This window comes from Mirounga angustirostris, unplaced genomic scaffold (genome assembly GCF_029215605.1).
Source record: "Mirounga angustirostris isolate CCGP_5_RB_7025 unplaced genomic scaffold, mMirAng1.0.hap1 SCAF_7, whole genome shotgun sequence".
Classification (NCBI taxonomy): domain Eukaryota; kingdom Metazoa; phylum Chordata; class Mammalia; order Carnivora; family Phocidae; genus Mirounga; species Mirounga angustirostris.
In genome coordinates this window covers 38,137,553-38,153,517 of record NW_026991715.1, presented here as the reverse complement: position 1 = coordinate 38,153,517, position 15,965 = coordinate 38,137,553, and the positions used below count along the sequence as shown (strand labels likewise).

At 37.8% G+C, this 15,965-nt stretch overlaps 1 long non-coding RNA gene across 3 annotated transcripts in view; it reads left to right on the top strand.

Moving 5' to 3' along the window:
* Window positions 1–9,168: 9,168 nt before the first annotated feature.
* LOC135365248 (uncharacterized) overlaps window positions 9,169–15,965 on the top strand; it is a 49,118-nt gene continuing 42,321 nt past the window's right edge. For all 3 annotated transcript variants that reach the window (XR_010412882.1, XR_010412883.1, XR_010412881.1), the window contains exon 1: window positions 9,169–9,302. This is a non-coding gene — a long non-coding RNA (uncharacterized LOC135365248). The remainder of the gene's footprint in view (window positions 9,303–15,965) is intronic.

The window sequence follows — 15,965 nt, the reverse complement described above, 5'->3', positions numbered from 1 at the left end:
GATGAATTTTCTAAATGGCTAAATTTAGCTCTAATTCTCTAGGCCAGAGTTTCTCAGGGTTTATGTTCTACATGTAACTGATTTTAGGAGATATCAGTAGATGCATCACAAATAAAAATTCTAAAACAAACATAACAAACTTCTATGTTTAAAGAAGTTTGAAGAAAGTATCTCATAAACGAGGGACTCTAAGAAATCTGCAAAAAGACAATTGTACATTTGTGTTTATTTCCATTTAACTCAGCGTTTCCAAACTTAGAAAGCATGAAAGTCTGCATTGCTTCCTGATTAATATCATGGAGGAAAATGCTCCATGAACACCAATTTGGAAAATGGATCAACATGAGGAATGTAGAATTAGCTGTAACTGAGGTTTTGAATTTCAGGATGATCATTACCCATAAAGCTCCAGTAGCTTAAGTTCCTACTGTCCATGAAGCTGTTTTCCAAGACCAACTATGAGCATGGATTCATTCAAGTATCTATATTGTGCTCTCATTTTTTGTTGTTGTGGTTGTAGTGAGAATACTTGACACATAATCAACCTTAAATTTTTTTTTAAATATTTTTTTAAAGATTTTATTTATTTGAGAGAGAGAATGAGAGAGAGCACATGAGAGGGGTTAGGGTCAGAGGGAGAAGCAGACTCCCCGCCGAGCAGGGAGCCCGATGCGGAACTCAATCCAGGGACTCCAGGATCATGACCAGAGCCGAAGGCAGTTGCCCAACCAACTGAGCCATCCAGGCGCCCAATCAACCTTAAATTTTTAAGTGCTCAATACTATTTGTTAACTTTAGGCACTGTGTTGCACAACAAATCTCTAGAACTTACCTTACTTAACTGAAACTGATACCCATTAAAAATTAACTTCCCATTTCCTCATTCTTCCAATCCCTAGCAGCCTCCATCCTACTCTCTAATTCTATGAGTTTGTTTAGATACCTCATGTAAGTGGAATCATACACTACTTGCCCTTCTGTAACTGGCTTATTTCACTTAGATAATGTCTTCCAGATTCATCTACGTTGTTGTAAATGGCAGGATTTCCTTCTTTTTTTGTGGCTGTATGCAGGTAACACACTCTCCTGAGCTCTTATTTTAAGTCAATATTCAAAATAGCTCTGTTTCCTTTATTAATATGTTGCTTTTAGACATTCACATTCATTCATTTACAACACATTATCTGAATATCCATCATGAGCAAGACACTAAGTACTAATGGTTCTGACAGAAGTTAAAAAGATGTATTACTTATTCTTTGCCCTGAAGAATTTTGTAATCTAGTTATTTTTACCTAATTGATACTCTATAATGTTAATTTCAAATGTCATTTTTTCTCTCCCAAAGTACATGAATCAATCAGCTTAACAATTAGTTCAAAATGCACACCAAGAGAAAAAAGAAAATCTAAACTCATTCCAAGCCCAGAAATACTTTAATATTTAATTATAATCAAGAGTTGATTATCCTGGCAGAATATTCCATTTTAGGGGTTTTGTTTTTGTTTTTGTTTTTTTGGGTTTTTTTAGTGAGCAAGGTAGTTTGTTTTATGTTTGTGTAAATAGGTCTGGGAATTTTTCCCAAAAATTTATGAGTATTTTCACAACATGTAACACATATTTTAAATGCAATATTGAGCACAACCAAAGGAAAATACAACTTCTAGCTGAATTCCAAGATCAAAAATAGATCCTTGAACACATCTGCTTTCAATCAACAAGCCATACTACCTCACAGTGAAAAGAAAAAAAAAAGAGGGAAAGAGGGTTATTTTTAAGTCTTCCCTAACATTAAATACCATTCTTCCATTGACATAAGGCATAGGTTACGGGGAAGACTGGAAACACACAGTCTGGGATTCAACTAGGTGAACCTCATATGTCACTTCAGAAAAGCCACTTGCTCTATTTCTCAGGTTAGTTAGAAAATTAGTAAAATCTAAAATTATACTGATAAAAATTGCAGTTCAACTGTATTTTCTGTGGAGACATTTGTTACAGTAGTCTAAATCTGCTATTGGTCTCACAATGATAATGATGGTAGGGTAATAGAGTTATTCTGCATTCAATCTTATTCTACCAGTGCAGCGTTCCACTTACAGTCGCTACTCAATGAATTCTCTCCAAGGGAAGCATTTCATTGGAGACATAAAATTCTTGATTATTAATTGAAATTTAAACGCCTCATCCTCACAGTTCAAAGATGATGGTAAAAGCTGGCTGTAAAGTAGAATCATAATTTGTTTTAAGATAGCCTCTCATCAGCCAAATATTTCTTGCAGCATTGGAATATAGAAACATATCATCAAACAACTTAATTTTCATCACGTGCATATCAGGTAGTTATGCCCTAAATGTTTGAAAAATATGCATCTAACCTGCATGAATTTTTATGACTATTATATCTTTAGAAAATAAGTCTTGAAATAAATTGGAACTTTTCCATTTTCCAATTAAGAGAGCAAGTGTTTGAGTTGTGAGATTTGGGATGAGGAAATGTGAAAAAGCTCTTCATGAAGAAAAAAAATACTTTTGAGTTGTCAGTGTCTAGGAATCCTCATTTTCATGCCATAACTATTGCACAGTGTAAAAACCAAAGTGAAACACGTATTCCGGTGACTACAGCTTTGCATGCAACCTGAATTATAAATGCTCTAAGCCTTCATCAGAAGAAAGAGTGCAGAAGAAAAAAATATACAGACACCAACATTGTACTACATGACACACAGGAGGCTGGGTTTTACCCCTATCCCATTTAAAGAACACTTCTGTACACATTTTATATATGAAATTATAAAAGTCAGTAACATAGTATTTTCTTTTCTCTCTTGCAGGGTCTTAGCAATAAAATACACACATTAAAATGCTGGTAATATTTATGAATCCTTTTGAAGTTGGTAGAATTTCCTGGATAGATTTCAATGGACTAATGAGATATTTTAGGATGTATGTTTGAGAAAAGGTGAAGTCCAATGTAATGCACTAAAAAAAAAAAAAAAAAATGAATTTAGAGTAAAAATTTTAAAGATTCGCTATAGCTTAAATATCTTTAGGATAAATCTAATAGTTATCCTATTCTATGAAAAATACATGTAAGGAAAGATTATTAACTGTTTTCTAGCTCTCACGAAGCAGACACAGATTGAGATGGCTGACTTTTTTTTTTTTTAATGTTTTATTTATTCATTAGAGTCAAAGAGAGAGAGAGAGAGAGGCAGAGGGAGAAGCAGGCTCCCCGCCTAGCAGGGAGCCCGATGCGGGACTCGATCCCAGGACTCTGGGATCATGACCTGAGCCGAAGGCAGACGCTTAACCATCTGAGCCACCCAGGCACCCCAAGAGATGGCTGACTCTTTGACACCATTTCCCAGTCCTGTGCGGCCACCCCATTCCCTTTGGTTACTTTTGATAATACATTTAAACCCAAGGTTCCAGGTATCTTCAAATGATGGGATCACAGTATATTCTTTTTCTCTCATCACACTTACTGCTCCAATTATCTAAACCAAGTCCATCAAACGTTTTGCCCAGATTTTTCAAAATCAAGCCAGAATTGGGAAAATTGTCCTTAAACAGACAGAAACATGAAGTCATGGCCCCTCCTGTGTAGAGAACATATACTCCGAGTAGAAGAGATTAAAAAGCTAATATGCAGAGATCAGCAGAGCAAAGAGAGGGAATCATGTTGACTGAGTCCTACTTATACTTGATATCAGTTCCCTAAACAAACCTACATCAACCTCATTCATGTTCAATTTCTGTCACTTGTACCCAATAGCATCCTCTCTCATACATTCAACATTTTAGAACTGGTTGTTAATACTGGCTAAATCAAGTATAAATTTTAAGCAATTACATAGATCTTTTTATAAAAACCTGGGGTGTGATTCATTATCAGTAGTAATTAAATTAACAAGGAAATCACATTAAGTTAGCACTCCAACATTATAGCTATTTTTAAAAACTTAAACCTTAACTCCCATTCTTACATACACTTTTGGTTTTTTGTTATATTTGCAATTATACTTATTATCTCAATCCTCCATACAGTCTAAGTCTTTTGGTTTTAGAGTCTTTTGCTCACTCTGATCTATATACTTAAGTCATTAGAAAATAAATAATGTAAGAAACTATATATAGTACACTATTAATAGCAAGTAGTGTAATGAGTACTAACCATGAGCCAAGTATTTGCCAAGCTCATTTTACGCCCTGTTGTGGTTGTCTCAAATTGTTGTAAACTGTAAACAAACTGAGGCACAAAAAGTTAAGTAATGTCCTCAAAGTTATGCGGCTAGTGAATGTGAAAACTCAGATAATTTCACTCCAGACTTAAATAGGACATATTTAAGAAGTATTTGTAAGATGGGTTCTGAAGTGCAAAGTAGTAGAAAACTATACTATATCTATATATATACACATATATATATATATATGGAGAAGGAGAAGAATAAAGGTAGTGCACTATCATCATTCTCTAGCTCACTCCCATTCCCATAGGGATTGTCAAAGTGATATTGTGGCAGTTGTTTAAAATCTCATCTCCTCTTATAGTTTCTTAGTTTTTACAGTATTCCTAGTGCACAACACAGTATTTAGGACATAATATTTAAATGAGAGAGGAGAGTCATTAAATGAATTAAAGAATCTAGGGGAAAGTGAGAGCAGAAAACAAGGAGAATATGCAGAAAGATTAGAGCTGTGAAGGGCACTGAAACAATTAAATCCCTCCAAAAGAACTCAGAATCAGATTGCACTCCATCTTTCCACTAACCACAAGACCACACTACTGGGTCATTTTCTCTCCTCTTTGGAATGTTGAAGAGCTTCAGGGATATCATATTCCTAACTCCCCTTCTTCCCCCCAGCACTACTTTAGCAAGGACTGACTATGTAGAATGAGGGTGCCTATTTTAAATACTGCTTTCTGGCTTCCTAGCTACAAGCTTCTGTAGACCAGCTTGTTTCCTGCACATTTAATGAAGCCCACAGGCAAGTAGAAAAGCAACATAGAAAGGAGGTCAAGCCAAGATCTGTTGTTTTCTGTTTGTTTGTTGTTTCCCCCTTTAGTAGTGTGGTTTAACTGTGAGAGCTAAGAGATAAGGAAAAACTTAAGGTACAGTCTTTATTTCCCCTTCTTAGTTTCTTTGGCAATAGGACATGGGTGTTACATTAAGGATCTGTTCATTGCTAGACTTATCTTCTTTATTTGTCATTACTGGGATCAGGGAAATAAAACTTGGAGATAGAAGGGAGGTGGGTCAGGAAAGAGAAACTCCATCTAGTTCATCACTAATTTCTCAAGTACTGTCTTTTTCTGAATTTCATGAGAGAAGACAATTCAATTATGTGTAAGCTGAATTAACCATTGACTCTCCTGCTTCTGTTAACTAATTACAGCAAGTGATTTTAATCTTCTAGGTCAGAACTCCCATTAGTACCCTATGCTCTCAAACTAGTGGGCAGAAGTATTTTGTTTTCCTGATATTGTCTTTTAAAATATTGAACCATCATTTTCAAATTGAGAGGTTTTTCCCACTAAGATCAGGTAACAAGGCCAAGATGTACCTTATCTCACACCACCCATTTTATTAATTGTACTTTAAGTTCTAGCTAATGCAGTAAGATAAAAAAAAAGGTTATAAAAGCCATACAGATTGCAAAGGAATAAAACTGTCTTTGTTTGCTGGTGACAGGATCGTGTATTTAGAAAAATCTCAAAGAATTAACAACAACAACAACAACAACCTCATGAAACGAGTAAGTGATTACAGCAGGGTTACAGGATACATGATTATATACAAGTTAATCACTCTGCAATATACCAGCAATGAACAATTGAATTTAAAATTAAAAACAATGCCATTTACATTAGCTTCCAACAAAATGAAATGCTTGGGTATAAACGTAACAAAATCTGTAGAAGATCTATATGAAGAACTGTAAAACTGATGAATAAAATTAATGAAGAACTAAATAAATGGAGAGAAATTCCATGTTCATGGAGAGGAAGACTCAATATTGCCAAGATGTCAGTTCCTCCCAATTTGATCTATGGTTTCAACCAAATACTAATCAAAACTTCACAAAGTTGGGGTGCCTGGGTGGCTCAATCATTGAGCGTCTGCCTTCGGCTCAGGTCATGATCCCAGGGTCCTGGGATCGAGCCCCACATCAGGCTTCCTGCTTAGCAGGAAGCCTGCTTCTCCCTCTCCCACTCCCCCTGCTTGTGTTCTCTCTCTCGCTGTGTCTCTCTGTCAAATAAATAAAATCTTTAACAACAACAGCAAAAAATTCATGAAGTTATTTTGTGGATATTGACAAATTGATTCCAAAGTTTAAATGAAAGACAAAAGACCCTAAACAGCCAACAAATATTCAAAGAGAAAAACCAAATTGGACAATGGAAAAGAACGCAGAGCCCAGAAATAGACCTACAAAAATATAGGCAACTGATCTTTAATGGAGAAACAAAGACATTAAAATGTAGTAAAGAAGTTATTTTTATCAAATGATGCTAAAACTGGACATCCACATACAAAACAAAACAAAAAAAACTCAATCTAGATACAGACCTTACATCCTTCACAAAAATTAACTCAAAATGAATCCCAGACCTAAAACTATAAACCATAAAAATCCTAGATGATAGAGTAAGAGAAAACCTGTCCATTGGCAATGAACTTTATAGGACAATGACTTTTTAGATACAACAGCAAAGCCACAGTCCATGGAAGAAATAATTGAGAAACTGGACTTCATTAAAATTAAAAACTTTGCTCTGTGAAAGACAATGTCAAGAATGAGAAGACAAGTCAGACTGGGGAAAAAAATATTTGCAAAAGACATTTCTGATAAAGGGCTGTTATCCAATATATACAAGGAACTCTTAAAACCCAATAAACAACTTGATTTAAAAATGGGATAAAAACCTGAACAAACATCTTACCAAAAAAGATACACAGATAGCAAATGAGTATATGAAAGATGCTCCACATCATGGATCATCATGGAAATACAAACAACGAGATGTTGTTGAAGAGCTTCGAGGATATCATATTCCTAACTCCCCTTCTTTGCCCCCAGCACTACTTTAGCGAGGAGATATCACTACACACCTACTAGAATGGCCAAAAAACAGAACACTGACAAAACCAAATGCTAGTGAGGATGTGGAGCAGCAGGAATGCTCATTCATTGCTGGTAGTAATGAGTGCAAAATGGTACAGCTAATTTAATAGACAATTTTATGTCTTCTTACAAAACTAACAACAATCTTACCATATGACCCAGAATTGTACTCCTTGGTATTGACCCAAAGGATTTGAAAACTTAAGTCCCCACAAAAACTGGAATATGATGTTTATAGAAGCTTTATTCATAACTGCCAAAATTTGGAAGCAATCAAGAGGTCCATCAGGAGGTGAATGGGTAAGAAACTGTAGCGCACCCAGACAATGGAATATTATTCAGTGCTAAAAAGAACTGAGCTACCAAGCCATGAAAAGACATGGAGGAACCTTGAATGTATAATACTAAGTGAAAGAAACCCATCTGAAAAGGCTACATACTGTATGGTTCCAATTACGTAACTTTCTGAGAAAGGCAAAACTATGCTGTTAGTAAAAAATATTAGTGACTGCCATTAGGGGTGAATGGAGGAATGAATAGAGAGCACAGAGTATACCTAGGGCAGTGAAAATACCATGATGAATGTCATTATAAATTTGTCTAAAACAATAGCGTGTGCAACATCAAGATTGAGCTATAAGGTCAACTACAGTCAACTATAGGTGATTAGGATTTGTAAAAGTGGGTTCATCAACTGTAACAAATAAACCACTCTGGTGGGTAATGTTGATAACGGGACAGCTATGTGGGGTAGCAGGAGGTATATGGGAAATGTCTGTCCCTCCCCTTCACTTCTGTGAAACTACAACTGCTCTTTAAAAAATTATCTTAATAAGAAAAACTAAGAAGCTTCACAAACCACTCAAACTAGTTCTCTTCCAAAATCAAGCAGTTTTTCTCTTTAAAAAAGCTTAGCAGTATTTGGCCTATATTTCTATAAGGCAACAAGCAACAGAAACTGTAAAGTGGCTGCCATACTCCCTAAGAAACTAACTGAGAGTCACTTGGATTTGTCACTAAGCTTACAAGGCTGTTTTTCTCAGAGTAGAGAAATATCTTTCTCTATCAAAAGTAGGACTGTAAAAAGGATTAAGAGGGCAACATGGCTCCTTATGCCCACCCAAACTTACTCAAACCCCACAGAATTTTGAGTTTATGAGCCTTAGATATGGATGGTAAAATGATGCCTATTCATGGAGAAAATACCAGAGTAGTCACAATGAAACTCATAACAGATAGCATTTAATTGAGCACTTACTCTTAACTAAATTCTTTATATCCAATGCATAATGAATACTGTTATCACCTTTATTTTACTAATGAGGAAATAGGTTAGAGAAGTTATTTCTCAAGGGCATAGAGCTCATTAGAAGTTGATTGAGGAATCAAACCCAGGATATTGTGGTGTCTGAGGCCATACTTTAAGCTAACATGTAGACTAGTTCCAAAAAATATAAAATGTTCAACAATTATCCAGAGACTAGTGCTCTTTATCTTACATGCATGATTCCCATGACCCTAAGATTTCTACATGAACACTGAGAAGAACATCATTTAAGCTCAGCATGCAGGAAAAACAAAGCCTAAGAAATACGTATTTAGTAAGTTTCCAATATTGACTCTTTTGCCTGATTATTTACTATTTTTGTTAATCAGTTTTACTATGATGTGTTTCACTGGGTTACCAACAACTTCTACCTGGATTGAAATGGCTTCTTCCAGGCCTATCAGTTCAGAGATATTATTTGAAATGTGGTTAGATTTCTTGAGCCAAAATCCAAGGGTTGAATCTTTGAACGCTATAGCCTTAGACAACCAGCAAGAGTGTAAAAATACACATCTCCGCATCACTTGGAATCCTAGAAACAGATGGTACACACAAATTGGGTAATCTAAGGAGAGTCATACACAGGCAGGGTATTGGGAAACCACAAAGTATTACATTATTATCATTCCTAAAGTGTAAGTGAGCAGTTCCCAGAATCTGGAAATAAAGAGCTCTGTAGAAAGCACTATAGCTTTGGTTAAAGGAAGCAGTCAAGTCATGGTGATGTCGCAGGGATGAACCCAGAGAAATGAATACCTGCACCATATCCTTCAGGCCTCCAGTCTCTTACCAGCTCTTGGCATCAGCCAGAGGGAAAGAGAACCCACTGATGTCATCTACATAGGTGAGTCTTTCCAAAGGACAGAGCATGGTAGATGAGGGCAGAGGGAATATCTAGAGTGGAAATGGAAGATATTCAGCACACCCACCCTGACTAAAATGACCAGACATATGCTGACATATTTTCAAATATAAATCATGGGCAACTGTTACTCATCCTGCATTTAGCTGAGTAATGAAAAAGGGTCTCATAGAATTTTAATGGAGGAAGTAAGCTTAGAGGTCTAGTTTTATCCCCTATCTAAAGCATGAGTTACTGCTAACAATACTAACAAAGTGGTCTCAAACATCCTTAGGTGTGACCATCTAAAATGATCAAGAATTTGCTTATCACTAACTTAGACAGGATTCCTTAAGTTTCAAGTGACAGATATCCAATTTCGACCACTGACCTAACTGGGACACTTCTTTGTGTGGCATTCATGTAAAGCTGAATCCAGGGGTTCAAACCACATAATCAGAAGCAGGGCTTTCTCTGTATTAGATTCACTCTCTGGCAGGATCTTTTATCATGTTGGCAAGATGGTTGTCAGTAGTTCCAATCTTGCACTCTACCCACCTCAGATGCAAAGCTTCAGCAAAATTCATCACTTGAATTTCACTGGACTGATCTGTGCCATGTTTCTATTCCTGTCCTACTGGCAGGGTTGAGGAGGATAAAGTAATTTAATTAGTTGGCCCTAGTCAAGTGCCCACCTTGAAGGTGGGTGAGGAGAGTTTATCCCATCCAAACCACCTGGATTTAGTTAGGAAGAGCTAGTCTCAGAGATAACTCAGGGAGCTATTATTCTCAGAAGGAGGGGAAATGGGTACTGGGCAGGAAAAAAAAAAAAAAAGTCTACATACTTACATGACTAGAAAACTCTTGTGAAATCTTCTTGCTGGTTACATGTATTTGTCCTAGCTCTGTCTGGTGGAATCATGGAGAGATTATCTACACCTGCTTCTGCATAAAGTTCTTCATGTATCTGACAATATCCCTCATACTTCTGTATTACTCTAAGTCCTCACTAGTCAAGACACCATCAGGAGCCTTTATCTACTCTTCATGGAATGTGTTTTCTAAATCTCATGTCATCCTGGATACTCTCCTTTGTATTCTGTGCAGCTTATCAATGGTCCTCTTAAAGAGTAGCTCCCAGAGAAAGACACCAAATGGGTAACACACACAATAATTTAATATTTATCGAATACTTTCCATTTTCTAAGCACTTAGGAAATGCTCCAAGAATATTACATATTTTAACATATTTAATCTTCACATCAATCTTCTGGAATAGGTGCCATTATTACCACCATTTTATGAGGCATTGAGAATCTAAGTAACTTGCCCAAGGTTACTTGGCTAATAAATGAAATAATTTAAATTCAAACCCAAGCAATTTTGCCTCCCATGTTCATACTATGATCCACTTCAAGAATCAAAAGGCAAAGCATTAGTGTGTAAGGTTTTGAGGGAAAATTTTTCAATCACATTAGTAAGTCAAGAAATGGAAATTCTCTCAACTTAAGAGACCACTTTCAACTATCAAACTGGCACGTTGTAATAACAGCCAAAATTAGTCAGAAATGCAAATTATCTTATGTTGGTGGTATAAGCAGTAAAATATTTCTGTGAAGCCATTCTGCATTATGTTACCTAGAGTCACAGAAACATATCCTTTAGAAATCTATAACCTATGGATGTATTCAAATCCGTAACTACCCATGATGTAAAATGTTATAAATAACAGCAAGCACCAGCAACAACCTAAACATTGAGCAATTAGAAATTGGTTAAACAAATTTTGAGACACCCTTTCAATGGAATATGAATCAATATTAAAAATGCTGGTATACGGGGTGCCTGGGTGGCTCAGATGGTTAAGCGTCTGCCTTCGGCTCAGGTCATGATCCCGGGGTCCTGGGATTGAGCCCCTCATCGGGCTCCCTGCTTGGTGGGGAGCCTGCTTTTCCTTCTCCCTCTGCCTGCCGTTCCCCCTGCTTGTGCTCTCTAGCTCTCTGTCAAATAAAATCTTTTTTTAAAAAATGCTGGTATACAATGGTTAATAATACACAAATGTTTTTTTTTTCTATTTCACTGAATGAGTTCCCAAAAAACGTTTATTAAGAGAAATTGGAGTGGAAGAGGAGGAGCTAATTATCTTTTATAAGGATTCTGAACAGAATGAATCGACATAGTAGCTCCCTCAACAATTCAATTCATAGAAGTAGGATGCCTACCAATTGTTTTAAAAAAGATTTTATTTATTTATTTGATAGAGAGAGCAAGAGAGCACAAGCAGGGGGGAATAGTAGAGGGAGAGGGAGAAGCAGGCTCCCCGCCAAGCAGGGAGCCCAATGCGGGGCTTGTCCTGACCTGAGCCGAAGGCAGACGCTTAACCATCTGAGTAACCCAGGAGCCCCCCAGTTTGTTTGTTTTTTTAACATTTTATTTATTTGAGAGAGAGCGCTCATGAGAGGGAGGGACAGAGAGAGAGAGAGAGTGAGCACGAGCAGGGGGAGGGGCAGAGGGAGACGGAGAAGCAGACTCCCCACTGAGCAGGGAGCCCTACTTGGGGGACTCTATCCCAGGACCCTGGGATCAGGACCTGAGCCAAAGGCAGATGCTTTACCAACTGAGCCACCCAGGTGCCCCTACCAATCATTCTAGATGCACATCTATTACAGAGGATGAGTATATCTGAACTGAGAGTTAACTGTGTCTGTACCCCACATTGGCTACAACCACTTTTTATCAGATTGTGTTAACCTCTGGTGGATACCAGCATCTCAAGTAAAGGAACATTCATCTTCTACCTTCCTCCAGCAGTTGTACATGAGTGAAAAGCTCTATTAGATCTTTTTATGCTACTTTTGGACAGAATTTCCAGCTTCTTTATCTCTAATCTTTTTAGAAAAGGACATCTGGAGGCATAAAGAAAATTATTTCTGTCCTATATGAGATCTTCCTCATTTTCCCTCTGAATTTAGTTGAAAAATAAAGTCCCAACCATATGTAGAAGACTTTTCCCTCTGCTGTACTAGCCAAGCCATGTAACTTGAAGCATAATATTTTTGTCTATAAAATACCATGTTCGTTGTGGAAGATGTAAAAAATAGGACCAACTTTTGAAAAATGAAAGAAGAGAAAATAATCCATAATCCTACCACTACAAGTACCACTTTTAACATTTTGTCTATTTCTGGAATTTTACCATAGAAACACATACGTGTGCTTTAGACAGAGGTGAAATCACACTCTGAATCCTGTGCTGTGGCTCTTACATAATCACTGAAATAACAAAAATATCTTTGCCTATCATTGCATATCCTAAAGCAGAAGGTTTACCATATAGATTCCAATTTGTTAAAAAAGAAAAGTTAAGGATTCCCAAATGAAGAAAACAAGAGTCTTTTGATGCTTTTGGTATGTGCTAATACTACAGTTACCACTAAAAGCAACTACAGATGAGGAATGAAAAGGGAACAAAGGGGATCTAATATTTATTATTAGTAAGATCTTTTACTAAGGACTTCACTTTCATGAACTCATCACAATCATAACCCCTTGAGGTAAGAATGTTTATTCTCCTTTTCCCATATGAAGAAATTGAGGCTCTGAAGGTTATATGTGTTGACCAAGGTTACGTTACTATAAAATGGGAAGCCAGGACAGAACTTGCTTCTGTCTGATTCCAGTCACGTTACTATAGAATGGGAAAACCAAGATCCAAACTCGGTTGTGTCTGACTCCAAAATTTTCATGCTATTTACACTTTACCACTACTTCCTGGAAATCCTTTACACACGAATTCATTTAATTTTTCGGACACATATCTATTAAATGCTTACTAGTTTTCTAGGATCAGAAACTGTGCATGCAAAACTAAATAAGCCGGACTAGGTACCTCTCTGATGAAATTTACATGCCAGAAGGGGAGACAGGAAAGAGACAAACACATGCACAACTAATATCAACCAATAGACCCTCCCTCCCTCCCTAATAGTCCCATAGGAAATGAGGTCCAAACTTTGGGCTTTTCTAAAAGGGGTCTCTGAGTCAAATAGCTGTGTCCTGGAACCATTAAGCATCAGGTCAGTTCAGACTGCAGGGCTCTCACCGGAGAAGATGAACTATTTTGGCTTGCGTTCTCCTGGTACTGGCTGACGATATGCACCCTGCACAGAGTTCAGTCATGAGGGGTTTTCCTTCCAAATCAACAGTCATGAGACTTTGGAGTCAAAAGACAGGAAAACACCATAGCCTCTATACTGTCACAGTATACGGTCAGTACACAGCATAATGCTTTAAGAGCATGAATTCTGGATCCAGACTCTGTGGGTTGAAAGCCTCCACCAGTAACACCAGATGAGAGGGCTTGGGCAAGCTATTCAACTACTCCTGGACATGATCTTTTCAATTTACAAAATGAACGTAATAACAAGGAGGAGGAGGAGGAGGGGCTCCTGGGTGGCTCAGTGGTTGAGCGTCTGCCTTCGGCTCAGGTCATGATCCCGGGGTCCTGGGATCGAGCCCCGCATCGGGTTCCCTGCTCGGCGGGAAGCCTGCTTCTCCTTCTCCCTCTCCCCCTGCTTGAATTCCCTCTCTCGCTGTGTCTCTCTCTGTCAAATAAATAAATAAAATCTTAAAAAAAAAAAAAAAAAGGAGGAGGAAAAGAAGAACTTACCTGATAGGTTATTGTGAGCAGTAAAGGAGTTGAATTATATGGAGAATCTTGAACAGAGCCAGACATGTAATAAAGGCTTTATTAAGTTCCATTACTATAGCATTGTGATATGATGCCCTGGGATCCGTGGTACCGGAACACATCTCAACATTATGAGCCCCAGAGACAACAATGTAGGCATCATTTGGGCCCTACCACTCACTGCCTGAATGATACCGAACATTTCTCTGAATTTCATTTTACTCAACCTTAAAATGGGGATTGCAACAATACCTACTTTAAAATATTATTTTGAAAATAAAATGAGATAATTTAAAAAGGTATGGAACCATATGCTTAACATATGGTCAGATTCTACAAAGTGTTAACTATGATTAAACTTACAGTCACAGAACATATTAGCAAGTCACGCTCTCACCCACCGCTCCACCATGCACCGAGCTAACCCTCTTACAGGGACATCAGGGTCTTTGGTTGTGCTCATTCACCTAGGCCTCCCATGGTGAGAAGAAAAATATCCGATTCTATCAGGTGAGGTATTTTCTGTAAGTGAGCCAAATCAGGAAGCCGAGCCATGAGAATTTTGAGACAGAGAGACAGCCAGAGACAGAGAGCAGGAGTGAGCATATGTTAAGAAACAGATGACCCTTACGGTCTGAGAGTGCACCTCTAGGCTTGCAGTTTACTTACATGTTGCTCTCTATTGTCATACCACTTTTTGTATTCCTCTGGGTATATTATAGTATCAGTATCCTGTTTTGATATTCTAGAACTATTATGTAAACTTAGAAAAGAAATGAGTACTGCCATGAAATTTCATATGGTGCTTTCCAGGTGTCCCCAGTGAACTGTGTTATGCTAAAACTGGAGGCCAAGTTCCTACTGATTCCAAGTCAGGACTTTGCTTTCTTTGCTATCCTATTATGCCAGGAATGCATTTTCCCTTAGAGTGTCAGACAGCCTCTGATAATTGAGCAAAGTCTAGCTCTTGTTTTGGCTTTTTAACATTTCCCAGCTTCCGGCACAAATTCTCAAGTATAGATATAATTGATATGCTAGGAAACTAAATTTTATATGGAGGTATCAGAAGCACCTGCTCCCATGGTATTTCTCCTCACTCCAGTATTCGCTGGCGCATTCAGTAAGTTTACCAAGTGCCTACTGTGTGCACTGCCCTGGGGATTCGGCAGTGAACAAGATAGGTGAGTCTCGGCCTTACTGACTGTACATTCCAGTGGGGGAGAGAGATAAATGACAAAAATGCAAATAAATGTGAAAAATGCTATGCAGAAAATCCAAAATGAAAGTGAATGAACAGAGGTGAAAACTGCCCGAGAGGAGTATCAAGAAAGACCTCTCAGCAGAGATAATACCTGAACAATCCTAAGACTTGGATGTAAGAAAGACATAGCAAGGTAAAATCCAAAAGAAAATGAGCCAGAAAAAAAGTATAAAGTGCAACATCCTTGAAGTGGGAAAAAGGGGACTAATAATAGCAGCCTATCATTGAAAGCACAGGATATCCACAGGACCAAGCTGCAATGGATAAAGACATTAAGACCAAAGAGTTATCCATACTGCAGTGTTCACTGCAGCACCATTCACAATAGCCAAGATATGGAGGCAAGCTGATTGCCCATCAATAGAATGAATAAAGAAAACACGGTATGTATTTACAGCCGAATACTCCTTAGCCTTAAAAAGAAGAAAATCCTGGGCGCCTGGGTGGCTCAGTTGGTTGGGCGACTGCCTTCAGCTCAGGTCATGATCCTGGAGTCCCGGGATCGAGTCCCACGTCGGGCTCCCTGCTCGGCGGGGGGTCTGCTTCTCCCTCTGCCCTCTTCCCTCTCGTGCTCTCTGTCTCTCATTCTCTCTGTCTCAAATAAACAAATAAAATCTTAAAAAAAAAAAAAAAAGAAGAAAATCCTGCCCTAAGTGACAACATGGATGAACTTGAAGGATATTATGCTAAGGAAGTAAGCCAGTCACAGAAATCA